This window comes from Glandiceps talaboti, chromosome 20 (genome assembly GCF_964340395.1).
Source record: "Glandiceps talaboti chromosome 20, keGlaTala1.1, whole genome shotgun sequence".
In the NCBI taxonomy this organism is placed as follows: Eukaryota; Metazoa; Hemichordata; class Enteropneusta; family Spengelidae; genus Glandiceps; species Glandiceps talaboti.
This window is the reverse complement of record NC_135568.1, coordinates 10,214,256-10,230,742: the sequence shown is the minus strand read 5'-3', so window position 1 is coordinate 10,230,742 and position 16,487 is coordinate 10,214,256. Positions and strand designations below refer to the sequence as shown.

The window sequence follows — 16,487 nt, the reverse complement described above, 5'->3', positions numbered from 1 at the left end:
AATTATTTTCTGATTTGCACAACAAGTTCATTCTTCATGTCTGACCGGGCGCACATCCATCGGCCGTCTATATGGCCATGGAAGTATAACCCTGAATTATGGCCACGCCAGTGATCACGCATTGATTCAGTTAGTGCCCAACATTCACATGTGTCACTGTCAACATCATGCAACACGATCCCCTAACACAGCTTTTTCGGAATCAAAATACACATGTACTCATTTTGTTTCCATTAATCTAACCCGTCAACAAATGAAAATCACAACCTGCAGTCCCATCAATTTGGTTTACTAAGGCTTCTGACACAGGCACTCGAATCAATGTGTATGATTTAAAAAAAAATATGTATGTAAATAAGACTTATTTACATACAATACATATTTTTTTTCTACACATTGATTCGAGTACCTGTGGCTTCTGAGCTGTCACAGTGTGGCAGATAGATGTTCCGATTTCCGGTAGCAAGTTCAGTGTTTCGCACAGGTCTGTGAGTAGGTCAGAGGTCGCGACAGTGACGGTAGACAAAACATGAGACAGAGATGTCCATTTCGACGTCTCATCTACTCCCTCTAATGTTTCAATTAGTAGATTAAGTTTATCAAAGTTGATCTTTTTGTGGCATTTTTTATGTTAACAATAGAATGTATCGTATATGAGTGTCAACAAAACTTTCCCTTACGGAGTCAGTATACTTCTTGTGGGATTGACGTCAGGGCCTGGCCTTGAACTTAGATAATTTTGATGTCTGCCGTAAAATGAATGCGCCAAAGCGACGCAAGATGGGAAAATTATTACCAGTTGTGACATCTGCCTCAGCTCACAATCATACAAAATATTTTTCGAAAGATGTATCACAAGAGGGCGCTGTACAGTGACGATAGAAAATGAAAACTTGATCAGCGGCCCCGGCTGCAGTATGAAACAGGTGTATTAAAATAGGTATTGAGATAGGGACGGAAGGTAGAGACTTGGAATGGTGGAGATCATTGAAAGGTAGACTGTTCGAAGATGTTGGACAAATATATGAGAGAATGTTTTCTGACCAAAGTTTTTTTTTGTTTATACCCATATGGAACACGTGGAAGAAAAAATGCAGAGGAGAGGCGATCGTTGTCTATGTGGAGTCCCGTGTGGAGGTCTAGGGCTCGCAATACTATACACAGGCTATATCGTTGAAGACACGAATTGAGGAAAGTGTATCGTGAGGACATGACGGTGATGCAGCACGCGTACCATGGGTGAAACGTCCGGGTGAAATGTTGTAGTATTACGAGCGCTATTAAATCACAGGGAATCACAGAAACAAAAAGTTTTGTAACACACGGATAGTTTTTGCAAACACACGGACTTTTCAAGTAGAGTAGAGTAACACAGTGGAGTTGTTTTTATTCATTTATAGGCCTAAACCAAAATAGATTATATTATAATTTCTCATCCATACACAGCCATTTTAATATTAGATAGTAGAATGTAGTTACACGGTAAATTACAAACGGTTGCTACGTTTCAATCCGTCTACTACGCACCTTGATCCCACTTTGTTTCCACTTTGATGTTGTACATATTGTAAATTTATACCAGTCGATAAATAAGAGTTATTTTATGTGACTGAAGTCTAAACTATTCGGATAGGATATCTTAGAAATTCAAGCTTGTATGGAACTTGGCTAGGCTGAGACGTAAATTGCATTGAGCTAGGCCTAGCCTATATTGTGACGATAGTTGCCACATTCTATGTGACGTCAGAAGATACTGTACCAGTATCTAAGTCAGTACAAGGTAATGACAAGCACACTGTTTACATCCTTGTAACACCCTTCCCACCCCAAAAGGCGAACATCGCACATGCGGTGATGTTACCCCTATGCAAATGGTATGTCCCGACTTTTGACAATTTCAAAAATGGCGGCGGCAAAACAGTGAAACTCCATATGTTGTCGATCTAGCTGAAGAACATCGTCTGTCTTTCTCAGGACTATACACATCAGGTAAGAATCGACAGCTGATCTATAAGAAATTCCTTAAACCTAATGACATTTTATAGCTTCTAGGAGATTAACGCGCTTAGTGATTTTGCTGTTGATCCTTCGGTCTTCATTATTGTGCCTTGTAAGCATCGGAACCTTGGGATAACATGTGTCCTTCAGAATAAAAGTGCTAGGGGTGCCGTAGGTCTGTCCCTCAGCATCATGGGGAATATTGTTTTGTACATGTTGATAAGTACAGTTCTGTGCATTTTCCATCATATGTTGCATATCGGGGGAATTTGTTGTAACATGTCATGATGAAAGTTATTATGTAACGCGGAAAGTTTTTTTTACCGTGGATACATCAACACTGTTTTGTAGCTAAGGTCACGCGAGGCTCCCTAAGTTTCAGAGAGCAATATAGAGTACGGCAGTAAGCGCGAGTGATATACTGTCCATATGCGTTGACGTTGAGAATCTAAGCAATGATTCACTCGACCTTTCCACCAGCCTTGATGAAAAAATGAGACCGTAACCATGCCGTAAGTTTCCACTGTAGTATCTGCTGAGATGGATTACCATAATTCTAGAAAGCAAAACTACTGGTAATACTATTAACTTCGCTGCATGCATCAGTTCCTTAGAAATATATTTGGCATTTTCCCGCGCGTTACTGTATGTAAATAAATAAACAAACGTATATTACTTTGGACTACCCACCCATTGGAAATACTGTATTTACAATCGCTACCGCCACCGATTACTAATATATATTCACGTAGCCCGAAACAAAAGACCTTCTCAGGTCACAGTTGTTGACAAATGAGTATGTGCGAAAACAAACACGTGGCGTGGGTGAGAAAGCTCCGAGACCTTTGACAGTCGATCACACAAGTGAGAGTGAATAATTCCATCATTGCACACATTGAAAACTTGACAGATTCTCGAGTCAAAAGGCAAGTTCGATTTTTTTATATTGTTGCTGTCAGATTAGTAGCTGACGTACGTACTTCTATAGCGGGGAGGGTGACAAACGTCCAGTGCCGCACAGTTGTTGCATCATCCATTCATTTTCTGTGTCACCGAGCGAAGGAATGTCACGCCACTCTTCGAATTCAAAAGGAATTGATGTCGTCCACATGGTATTAGCAATGGCGTATCTAGGGTATGCTTACGAGTTAGAAATGAACGATTCTTGCCTGAGTAAGAAGCGGGGTTGTAAAAACATTGTAAGAGTGCGAGGACTCGGTGGAGTGAGCTCTAGGTTTAATTCTACCTCCATGTTGTTTTGATGGATTTATGATAGAACATGTGTTTGTCACTTTGTGTATGAAAGTTGTACTTAGCGCGCAGAGTCCAACTTCAAAACTATTTATGTGGGAAATAATGTTGAAGATTGATTTTTCAACTGAAAAAATGAAACATCAACAATATGAAAATGAATACAAATACACCAAGTGTTTATTAAAATAGAACGACCTTCTGTTAAAGATTCCATGCAAATATAAAGAGGGTAACATGGCGTTTGAAATGAGGTCATGGCTGGTGACCTGATTACATGTCTAGCCATATTTTGAATGTTATTAAATGCATCTCTCAGATATTCAGTTTTATGACTTGTTTTCCTTGAAAAGCCTTCTGATAGCCAAACTTGAAATTTGCATAACAAAAACATTTTGTTTTGTGATGCAAATAAGTGGTATTTTAAAGGATGGAAACCACAGAATTTAAGTTTAACACAGTTCAAAATCATTACTGTACAGGTGAGTACACATGACTAACAGCCCACATTGACCTTGGACATGTACATAATGATATACATTGTTGACAACTGCATCCTTCCAGATTTCTGGTTTGTCCTGGGCAGTATACAAATGTATATGAATTAGTCTGTTTCACAACAGGCTATTTTTAATCATGTGGTTTATTTTATTTCCCTGTTCATATTATCACAGTGGTGGTTACCATAGAGATACGGTGTATGGCCACCTCTCTGGATGAGTTCATTATTACTGTGGAAGCCTATGTAATTATTGACATACTTAAGGTCAAGTTAAACTTTAACCATGGAATTTAATAAATACACCAGTTCAATGACATGTTGCATTGACATGGCAGATATCAAAACCTACATATGCTACAAGGTACATATATGTGCACATTTCATGTATGTATGCAGTTATTAAAATTGGGGAAAAAAGCAAAGAAATTATGAACAGGAGAGTATGGATTCCAGGCTACAAATAGCCATGGGCTATATTGTGGAACAGGACAGTATGGATTCCAGGCTACAAATAGCCATGCTATACTGTAGAACAGGACAGTATGGATTCCAGGCTACAAATAGCCATGCTATACTGTAGAACAGGACAGTATGGAGTCCAGGCTACAAATAGCCATGCTATACTGTAGAACAGGACAGTATGGATTCCAGGCTACAAATAGCCATGCTATACTGTAGAACAGGACAGTATGGAGTCCAGGCTACAAATAGCCATGCTATACTGTAGAACAGGACAGTATGGAGTCCAGGCTACAAATAGCCATGCTATACTGTAGAACAGGACAGTATGGATTCCAGGCTACAAATAGCCATGCTATACTGTAGAACAAGACAGTATGGAGTCCAGGCTACAAATAGCCATGCTATACTGTACTGTACGTAGAACAGGACAGCATGGATGCCAAGGTAATACCCAAGCTGCCTACAAAATTTATTTACAGAAATTGTGAAATCTTTGATCGAAACTATTCGACTGGTACTTGCCAAATGGGAATCATGTGTATTTTGTATGAAAATAATAAAACCTGACGTTAACATATACAGGTATCAATTTGAGCATTAGTTGGCCACTTCCTATACTGAATACTGAAATATAAATTACTCTCAATACTCTGGTAATGGAGGCTTCGGTTTACTTAGACACAAACTAATACTATTTTTTGTTCAATATGGTAGATTCCACAATAGTTTTAGTTTGTGGACCCTGATTACCAGCATCGTAATATGACTTGAAATTATGATACCACAGTTGCCTGGCAATGTACAGTATGGCACTTCATTACACATAGTACCAAAAAACCCTAATGGTCTGTTCTCTGTTTCTACTGCCAGGAAAACCATTGTTTACCTGACAAAAATAACTAACTGCATTTGATAATTCATATTATTGCATCAGAAAAAAAAGGCTGTTTTTATCTACTCGGAAGGATGTGTGTGTTTCGTACATGTGAGTACTTGTATAGTACACGTGGTGCTGATAACCATGTGCAGGGTATAAACCATGTGCTGGGAAGTCGTTGTAAATCATTGCATCATGCTTGAAGTATAGTTGACCTCAATACCCCAACTGATACTCCATCCATCCATCCATTCATTCATTTGGTGCGATATGCTTCAGTGCTTGTTTTGTGGTTTTCAATGTTGATCAATCATTCTCAAAACAGCCAACTGTAGATCTTGGGTGATTTGAGATGTAGATAAGGTAGTGTTTATGTAAAGGCTTGGAGATTGACCTGACATGACACCGCTAATGTTGACCTAACTGACAGTTGACAGCTGCTTAAGTCATTTAGTAGAGAGAGAGAGAAGCACATGGCTGCTGAACGAAGCAGAGTTCTGTAATTCATGTATTTATACACAATTCAGGGGTAAGATTATTACAATTTCTTCATAACCTTCCTCTATATTTTTTTCAGCAAAAGTGTTACGATCTATGTAACTAGCTGTGAGGTATATACACATAATGCAGACACAATCAATGACAAGTTTTTTCTCTGAATCCTGAGTACTGAGGACTTGATTATAGATATTTTGTCAACTGTTTAATCAAATGGAGATCTTTCTATCATTGTTTTGCGTATGTTATAGCCATGGAATACATGTAACTTTGCCCTTAAAACTTCACTCAGCATGTCACCTGTGTATAAATATTTGTACACCTACCGATATTGTAAACACAAGGAGACCGCAAATCCTGTGTACCAATATCCTGTGTACCACAAATCCTCTGCAGCAATGTACATTTATATACCAATATTGTAAACACAAGGAGACCACAATATCACAAGGAGACCGCAAATCCTGTGTACCACAAATCCTGTGTACCACAAATCCTCTGCAGCAATGTACATATGTATATACATTGTATGTATAAGCCATTACAATCCATAGAAATAAACAAATTGTAAGATGTGATTCTGGAAATATATAATGCTCTGAGAACTCTAATCAGATACATCAATGTTAAAACTCAGAGGTTAAATGTATATGGGAGAGTTCCATAATTGCCAGAGACATGTTTTACCAATTGTTTGTTTTTGTTGATAACCACTTGTAATGTATGGAATAGAATATTGCATCTGTTAAGAAAACTACATTTCTTCATTGGAATTTTTGCAATAAGTATTTGGTGCTAAAACAAAGTAGTAATTGTGTAAACTGCACTAATAATAGTTAAATAAGGTTTATACGAAAGTTTAAACATTAGGTTTGATAAACGATGTAATATATAATATCTTTTAACTCTGCAGAATGTCTTTCCTTTTGATAAGCGCTGATTTTATGAAAGTTGTCAGTGCCATAATGTATGATGAAAGCTCAGATCATCTGTACAAAAGTTCATTCTAAGTTAATGGATTTAACTTTGTATTGCACTGAAATTTGGATTTGGTGAGCTAATTATATTTCGGTGCAATACAAAGCTAAAGCCATTAACTTATACTTGTAATGTAAAACTAGAACTGTTTCTACCTCTAACTTCTGAATTGAATTGACATTCCAGCAGTGTTGCAGTCAGAGGAGGTTTTTGAGTCATTTGACACACATTTTTTTGACCTGACTCACAGTTTTGGAAGTGATGGGTCATAGATGACCCACATTAAAATGGTATGCAAATATGTTTAGCAACATGACCACACCTATAGCAACAGCCAAATGATTGCGTATTTTGCATAGATAACAACAGGGTTGGATAGGCAACTGCATAATCATTATTCAGCAAATATCTAGCCTGGATCAGCATGTGGGTAAATATTTTTAAAAACTGTACAGTTATGCTACAACGCCATTGGCACTTTTCTTACATGTATAATTTCCCCAAAAAATCTATGATGACCCAGAAAAATGATAGTCTCGGGACACTATGTCCCACTCTTTCAAAAGGCTGACTGCAACACTGAATTCCATAGACATGACACGTACATGTGTACATGTAGCAACTTCATTTGACATTACAAGTTTTGGTGTCCTAAGTATAATTACTATCTAGTGACTTACAAGAAAACTTGGTATTTGTCATTTTGACCTACAACAAATTAAAACAATTTTCTCTTTCATCACTGGATGTATGTTGTATAAAGTATGTCAGAAAAATGTACCAATTTATCATGTTATTTGTTATGTCATTTACTCTCCTTACAACAGTTTGACTTTGTAGGAATATGTATGGATGGATGGATGGATGGATGGATGGATGGATGGATGGATGGATAGATAGATAGATAGATAGATAGATAGATAGATAGATAGATAGATAGATAGATATATATTATATAGATTGATAGATATTAGAGATAGATAGATATTAGAGATAGATAGATAGATAGATAGATAGATAGATAGATAGATAGATCAGTGTTTTATTTAAGGGCGGTAAGTAGGTAAAATCTACCAGGGTTCCCACATCATTTTACCGGGGTTCCCCACCTAAACTATGATACATTGCATGGGAAGCACTACCAGTTTTACCTCTTTCCCCCTTTCTGTTACCGGGGTTCCCAAACCTTAGCTTAACACTGCAGATAGATAGATAGATAGATAGATAGATAGATAGATAGATAGATAGATAGAAATGTAGATACATGTAGATAGATGACAGACAGACAGACAGACAGACACTGACTGATTCCCTGTATAGAACTTAAATTTCTGTGTGAAGAGATAATTCTAGGAAGGGAATGAGGAAATATTACATTTATGCATTAAAAGATTAACTCTATTATAAAATGGGGAAGTAGAGTATTATGTTTGTGTTTGGACTTCCTTGCTTTCATATTTATTTGTAGTGTATATACATGTATTTATATTCAAGTTCTGTCCAGAATTATGGTTCTATCCAGTCATTTATTTAGTTAAACAATTATACGTGTATACATTGATAAACACAAAAATATTCTTTTATGTATCTTTATTTTTATCTACATGATTATTACGCTGATCTTATTTTCGTCATGTTATTTAATGTCGATGGATGGATGGATACTTACATACGTACGTACGTACGTAGGTATGTAAGTATGTACATACATTAAGTTCAAATAATAAAAAATATAAATATAAATAAATAGATAAATAGACAAATAAATAAATAAATAAATAAATACTAACAATCACACATATTATATAACACATATCTACATATATGAACAATCCATGTCACTTTATTCTTACGTTTTGTCCTTGGAGATTGCCAGGATAGAAAAATGACATTTCTTAATAAAATGAGGTATACTTCAGAGTTGGTGCTTTTTAGGGATGATTACACAATGTTACACAAGCTCAAAAAATGAACTTAGTTCCTTTACACCATAACCCCCCCCCCCCAATGAATGTTCATAAATGCGATATCGACACGTTTAGGTATGATGTAAAAACCATGGTGAAAATTGCAGCAGCCACATTACTGTAAATGATACAATGTAACATGTAGTCTGTAAGGTACGCCATGACGGTGCACCCTCACACATCGGTAAACCTCTACCACGTCGTGTGAGAGGCCAGTGAGGGTGAAACGTCACAATGTATCTTACAGTCTATGTAACATGGTAAGCACATTAAACTACAAACCAGAAACCCACTGTATGCTAATATCACATCAGGAGTACTTTTAATCAACTTATCAACATCTCAGTAGTAAACTGTTATCATTGAAGGCATGAAAGTTTTAAAACTTTTTCCGAAGGGCAAAAATGAGTTCAATAATCAGAATGATAAGCATCTTGGTACAAGAAAATCGACTATTCAGGTTTACAGCATATTAGTGGCTTTACATACATTACATGAATGGAAAAAATTTGTGCATTTTCAGCTAAAATAACTCTAGCGTGGAAATAACCATAGTCACAGCAAAACATGCAAACCATGTCTTTGTATCACTTATGAATTTTCATATGACTCTTGTGATATTTCTTTGACTTGAATATATTCCCACACACCATGCAAGGGAAAACTTCTTGACAATGGACCCTATCCATGTGTTCTTTCAAGAGCTGTTTACTTCGGTAAGATTTCCCACACTTGTTGCAACAAACGATGTTACTTTCAAACTCATGCAAATGCTTGACGTGTCTATGCCAACTTGTCCTCAAGTGAAATACTTTATTACAATATTTACACTTTAATGGTTTTTCATTTCTATGCATACGCAGATGATCTACTAAGATCCATTTATATTTCATAGTCTTGCCGCAGTATTCACACTGATATATTGACCCTTGAGTTTCTAACTTCTGATGTTGTTTAAGTGCTTCTATCAGTGGAAATGTTTTGCCACATTTTTCACACTGGAATGGCCTCTCTTTACCATGAATCCTTTTTACGTGATTATCCAGCTGCAACTTACATCTGAATGCTTTTTCACATTGCTCACATCGAAATGGTCGATCAGTAGAATGAGTCAAAAGATGATATTCTAGGCTTGTTTTACTTAAAGTCTTGTCACACACAGGACACACACAGTTTTTTCGTGGTACACGTGTCCTCATTTTACCTTTCAATATATTTGCTTTTTGTGAGCACGGATGTTCCCCTGAATGACATTTCATGTGACACTTCAAACTCTTTCTATACTTAAATGTTTTACCACATTCTAAACACACTACACCATCTTTTGGCACGGAATGAATACGTTTATGACGAGTCACATCTTCTTTTCTGATAAACTGCTTTCCACAGATGTCACAGATATGCCTCTTCTCTGTACTATGCCTTGCCATGTCACACATACATACATACATACATACATATCTACATACATACATGTACATACAATGTACATATGTACGTACGTACGTACGTACGTACGTACGTACGTACGTAAGTACGTACGTACGTATGTATGTACGTATGTACGTATACATACATGTACATGCATGCATGCATACAATGTACATGCATATCTCCATATGTACATACCATAGGTACATGTACGTACGTAAACTACATACACACACACACACACACACACATACACATACATACATACATACATAAATAAATACACGTGTACATCTATAGATGTTTATTAATCAAAGGACATGATTTATTTTCAGAATCATCCACTTTCAATTTCCAGCGTTATTAATTATACACAAAATGTATGTCCTCACCTTGCTAAAAGCTTTGTGATATTGATGAGCCACCACTTGGAAGTTGTCGTTTGGTTTTCTTAACGAATTTGTATTTCATTCACTCAATGTCATCAGGAATACAAAATAGGATTTCCGTTGTATTAATATTTGATTAGCCGTATGATTTCCACCGAGGCTTGCTTCGCCCGAGGTTTATCTCTGCCTTCCCTTAGGCTTCAATTTAATGCAAGTTGTAGATTGTGATACAATTGCCAATCAATAGATAATAATATGCTTGAGAACAACTGAACAATTGTGATGACGGTAGTTGTTTTGTACAAATGCAAACAAATCAATCTAATATTCACTTTAACTATGGAATTGAGTCTTTGAAATGAAATATCTTGAAAACAGGTCAGCGAATTAGCCTTGTACTATTTAATACAATACATGTACATTGTATGCATACCATGATATAATATTACTGCAGTAGGATGGTGTCAAATTATGGCTTCAAGTCCAAGTGAATATTATTATCTTTTAAGTACCAATATTCCCTTTATTCCAATGATAGAATGCATCTCAGATCATAACGTCTGTCTGTCTGTCTGTCTGTCTGACTGTCTTGCTTGCAGGCTGACTGTATCTGTTCGTCTGTCTGTCTGTCTGTCTTTCTCAGTTTCTGTCTGTCACGCTGTGGCAAGCTTGCAGGCTGACGGGCTGGCTATGACAGGCTTACGAGCTGACTAGTTTGTGTCTGATATTGTCAGTCTATCTGTTCATCACTTTCATTCGGAATTACTTAATGTGCATGTGTGTCACTTGATGTTTCTACATGCCTACCATATTTGCATTCAGTTTATTTGAATCATTAAATTCTTGGTATGTGTTGAAATGAATTCTGTATTTTCAGTGCAAATACATGATACAGTTTAAATTGGCTTGCATCTACATGATGTAGTGTGGTGTAAAGGTGATTCACTTATCGAGTTCATCATGGACTTTTTGGTATATACTTGTAGTTATGTATGACGGAAGTTGATTGAGTTTTTGCCAAACTAATAACGCTTGCTGAAATCATGTGTATCTGATGAATTTAAAAGTATATTTGAGTAAGTCATCACGGATGAGAGGAAGGTTAATAAAGCTTAGTAACGTTAGTGGATTGTCATAAGTGGTTTCAAACAGGAATAAATTGTGCGTCAAGGAATGATTCAAGCTTTTTTTTATACTCATCTAGTGAACATTTCAACAATGACATTCTTACTATCTTACTGGAAATGAAATACCCACATTAAATACATTTAAGGCTGATTTATGTATCATGATATCGGAGATGCAAATATTGAAAAAATTTTGATGAATGTCTTTCTGTCAAAAAAAAGAAGTTTTATGTATTTTGTGTTCTTACGCAAACACAATTTATTTTATTTTATTAGTTAGCAGTGTACACAATTTGATGACATCTTGTAAAAAAATATGTTCCAAATTCTGAAATATGCAGTAAAAAGGAAATGGCCTATTTGATAAATATACTGAAATATTGTCTAAAAGGTTATTTTTAAGAATATAATTGTTGAATCATTACTTATTATTGAATTGATACTAAAATTGTGGTACTTTCTCACCAAAATTGTTTGAAGAAAAAGTTTTTACTTTTCTTAGGAATTTTGTCACATTCACTTTCCAATTATATGTGAGACTTGAATCATAGAATTGTTACTTTGTGAATTGATTCCAAGATTTTGTAATTCTAAATTATTTTGTTGACTTCAGGTGATTGGATCTTTATTTTCCTAAAATTGTAGAGCAAAAAATTAACAGGATTTGGATTATTTCATATTTTTTTACCAATTTTCTTCTGTTTTGAAACCGTAGGAAAACTTGAATTCATGTAAGTGTCTTTGAATTGCATCATTAGTGACTTGTGTTTGAAGAATTGGGAGAAAATATCAAAATGTATCAAAACCTTTAGATTTTCTCCTATTTTAGGGTTGCAATCGAAGACCTTATTTAAAGGAAAAATAGTGACTTCACACGTTTAAAAATCATGTAAATTTACCCGATCTCATCGTCTTTTGCCGAGTGCCTAGAAAGTGACATTTAGGTTTGACAATAGATTTAATATATGCATATAAAATGGATGTTCTTTTTTTTTTTTTAAAAAGACTCAATATAACGGAAGTATAGATTTCAGGAGTTTTCCTTCTTTATTTACCGTAACCCTGAAACAGAGAAATATTTGATTGACAGCTGATCATCGTACACGCAACTCAACCACCCCTACTGTATAATGCACTCTACCACTGTTCCCGTCAATTTTCACATTCTTTGAAAAGCCAATCTTTGCCAATTTGTGAGTGAAGCAGAGAAAGGAATCGTAAAACATTGCAGGAAATGAGTATATATTGAAGGCAGGCAGCTCTCCTAATAAGATTTCAATCAGACTCTTCTACACAAGTGAACATATGTGTACTTAGAAGATCCGTATATGGATTGCATGTCAATGCATACCTACTCGTGGGAATTGTACTTGTGAGTATTTCTCATATATTCAAAATCATATAACAAGTATATATTGTAAGAATTACATAAACGTGAACATTTCAAAACCAAAGTGTACGATAACGCATACTTCCGTACAATTGAAAATTACTCGTACTGCACAAAATCATTGTATGCAATGTAACGTATAATTACTTGTGAGTTTCTCTTACACCATATTCAAAATCATGAAGTGTAAAAATGACAAGTTAATGTATAATGTCTTCTAGTTACATACACTTGTAGGAATTGTATATACCTTTCAAAAGCATGGCGTGAATGATGTACATGAAACATAAAATTACTTGTGAGAATTATTCGTATCATGGAGTATGTGATATAAAGTATTAATTACTTGTACCATGTTCAAAATCATGGTGTCACTATAGGATAATTGTATTGTACCTACATTGTACTTGTGGGAATTACATGCACCTTATGCATAATATGTACTGAGTTAATCATGAGAATTATTCGTAGAAAATCACAGAGTACATGTGACATTGTATACCAGTAGAATTACTAGTAGTGTCATACTTTTCAAAATAATGTATATCATGATAATTATCATTCGATATGTACCATAGATTACTTGCACTGGTGTATACGCATACTGGTATTTTCACTGCAGTGTTATACCGAAAACATTATTACATACCTGCATGCAAATGATACACAAATGAGAATGCGATCTTTCGCTACACATGAAATCACATGATCACACTGTATAATTTTTATGATTTTTATAGAAATTTGTTGTTTCAGATACATTTGTAAACATAATATGTAATAACAGAAACCCATGTCATGTGATTTCCGATATGGGTACTCAAGGATATTTGCACTTGTGCTTGCAGTGTTTTCTGCTGCACTTTCACTCACTATGCTCGTGAAAGTACGGGTGCAGAAAACACTGCAAGCACTTGTGCAAATACTCTGAGTATGCCAAACTTGCACTCGAATGTCATGGAGTTCTGTTCTGCTCATCATATCAAGAATTACATGTACTCATACCTTTCAAAATCATGGCACATATGACTGACAATGTACAAAAATGTTTGTACACTGTATGACAATGCATAGTACTTATTCGTGAGAATAATCCAGACCATGTAAAATGACAGACTGTATGACAACGTATATACTTATTTGTAAGAATTCTACTCATACCTTTCAAAATGATGGCACATATGACAATGTGACAAAACTTATTTGTGAGAATTGATTATCGTACCTTTCAAAATGACAGACTGTATGACAACGTATACTTATTTGTAAGAATTCTACTCATACCTTTCAAAATCATAATGTATGACAACGTATACTTATTCGTGTTCAGATTCAGGTATTTAATTGCCACATCCAAATGTACTTGTATATAAAAACATTGAAATGTAACTATTCGCAAGCGCTCCTAAAGTTAATGTTAGAAAAAAAGGACAAAAGAATTACCCGATCCTTGTAAAATCATAACGTGTATGACAACCGAACATATTCTGATATGAGAATCATTTGGACCTTTAAAAATGAAGGCATGTATGACAGTCACAGCGTGTAATTATTCGTGAGAATTATTCATACCGTCAAACACAAGGCATGTATGACATGTATACATTGTACATATATTTATTTGTGAGAATTACTCGAACCTTTCAAAGAATGGCGTGTACAACAACATGATCATGTATATACATCTACTCGTTGAATTACTCAGCCCTTTCAAAGTATAGTCTATGACAACGTACATGTATGCCCACGTGTAGTCATGGGAATTGATTACTCGACACCACTCAAAACCAATGACCAGGCTTTGTAACTCATATGTAGGCATCAGTAATCTGTATTCAAATCACCACTTGAAGACGAAGTAAGAAACATATCTAGTGAGCAGACCAGGTGTATATTCAAACTTCATCACAAGCAGGTGTGTCGATATATTTCAAATTCTAAATTGTATATCATGCTATTCTTACATGTACAATGTACATGTACATGTACACCGATATGGGAGTACTAGGGAATCAATCAATGGCTTCAAACTGGTCACAAGCAGGTGTGTCCATATACATTGTACTCCTGTCCACATACATTCCATTCTCATAATTAGTACAAATGTATGTGAACACCGAATATAGGAGTACCATAGAATCAAGCGTTTTTACTGCATGTACAAACTGAATTTGTAAGAGACAATCGCACAGTGTCACACAAGCTGAAGTACATGTAAATGAACTTTGCTCATTTAGGGGGGGTCTGACCTGAATGCATAGCTGAATTTCATTTTCACACTTAAAACAAACTTCGAAAACTTTCGCACCTTCAATAATAAAAGATTCTGTATGTACATGTATGTACTACTGAGATGTTGGTAAGTTTAGTAAAAATTACTGCTAATGTAACATACATGTACATTACTAGGTTTCCAGTTAGTATTTTAATGTGTTCACAGTGTACATTGCATTGCTACAATTTTCACCATGGTTTACAGTCACCATACATGTATATATGTATATATTGTTAACGTTCGTTTAGGGGAAGACGGTTTTTGCATTAATGAAACAAAGTTCATTTTAATTGAGCATGTGCATGTGACATTGTGTGGTTTTCCGTAGTTGTAACGTGAAGATTTTGACCACTGATAACAATGAAATGACTGATGACATTCAAACCTGGCAGAATAATGTCAAAATATTGCACATTGACGTCACCAAAACCTGAGTAATATTAGTTTCTAGTTTTGGAGCTGTGTTTTCACAAAAGATTTATAGAAGATAGGACTGATATTTCTTTAAAATGCTGCTTTCAATAAAATAGTGAAGAGATGTGCTTGTACTATGTACATGTATATGTAGGAAGATTACACAGCTGATAATGTCATGACTTTCTTTTCTGTTACCATGACGAGAGTCTTCTCTGTTACCATGACAACTGTCTTCTCTGTAGCAATGACCAGACTGTCTTCAAGTTCTCTAACCATCATGAGAGTATCTTTTCTGTAACAATGATGAGACTACCTGTCTCTAGCCATGATGATACTATCTTCTCTGTATCCATAATGAGACAGTTTTCTCTGTAACCATGACGTGACTGTCTTCTCTGAATCAATCTATTTGTCATTAGACTCTGGAGGCTTTTAGGCCATCAGCAATCATCATACATGTGTATCATTGTTATCAAATGATACATTATTAGCTTGTTTCAGAAAGAAACCTTTTAATATCTGAAAGATAAAATGTTTTGACAACTAAAATGTATGGTTTTCACAGCTTTTACTGAAATGAAATAACACATCTTTTACTGATAAATGTCTGTGAATATCTTTTTGTAAAATAACAAGATGTTGCAGGAACTTAAGAATTTGTATTGCTGAGAATAGTATCTTGATATAGGAATTTATCGCAATTTTTTTATGCTCCCAACTTAACATACATGTATGTACAGAGTGTACATCCGCTGCCATATTGGATATGCCACTGAGCATGTGTGTACATGGTTTAGGGAGCTGGACGTTTCAACCCAGTTTTTTAAATTATGAAAATTTCAGATTTTGATCATCCAAGCAGGGACTTCTATAGTCAAAGAGATAATAATTGTGTAATTAGTCGATTTCTTGCTAATAATATTTG

The 16,487-nt window shown here is 35.4% G+C and overlaps 2 protein-coding genes across 5 annotated transcripts in view; one reads left to right on the top strand and one right to left on the bottom strand.

Annotated features, from left to right (window-relative positions):
• Positions 1-16,487, bottom strand: part of LOC144450435 (protein transport protein Sec61 subunit beta-like) — a 296,273-nt gene that overhangs the window by 209,495 nt on the left and 70,291 nt on the right. The gene's annotated exons all lie outside the window — the stretch shown is intronic.
• Positions 1,911-16,487, top strand: part of LOC144451065 (carbamoyl-phosphate synthase [ammonia], mitochondrial-like) — a 45,457-nt gene continuing 30,880 nt past the window's right edge. Inside the window, exon 1 of one of the 4 annotated variants that reach the window (XM_078141827.1) lies at positions 1,911-1,989. The gene's annotated coding sequence lies outside the window, so the exon portion shown is untranslated. Of the gene's footprint in view, positions 1,990-2,405; positions 2,511-2,802; positions 2,925-5,549; positions 5,620-16,487 lie in introns of those variants that run through there. The other 3 variants (XM_078141828.1, XM_078141825.1, XM_078141826.1) reach the window with 3 other exon arrangements.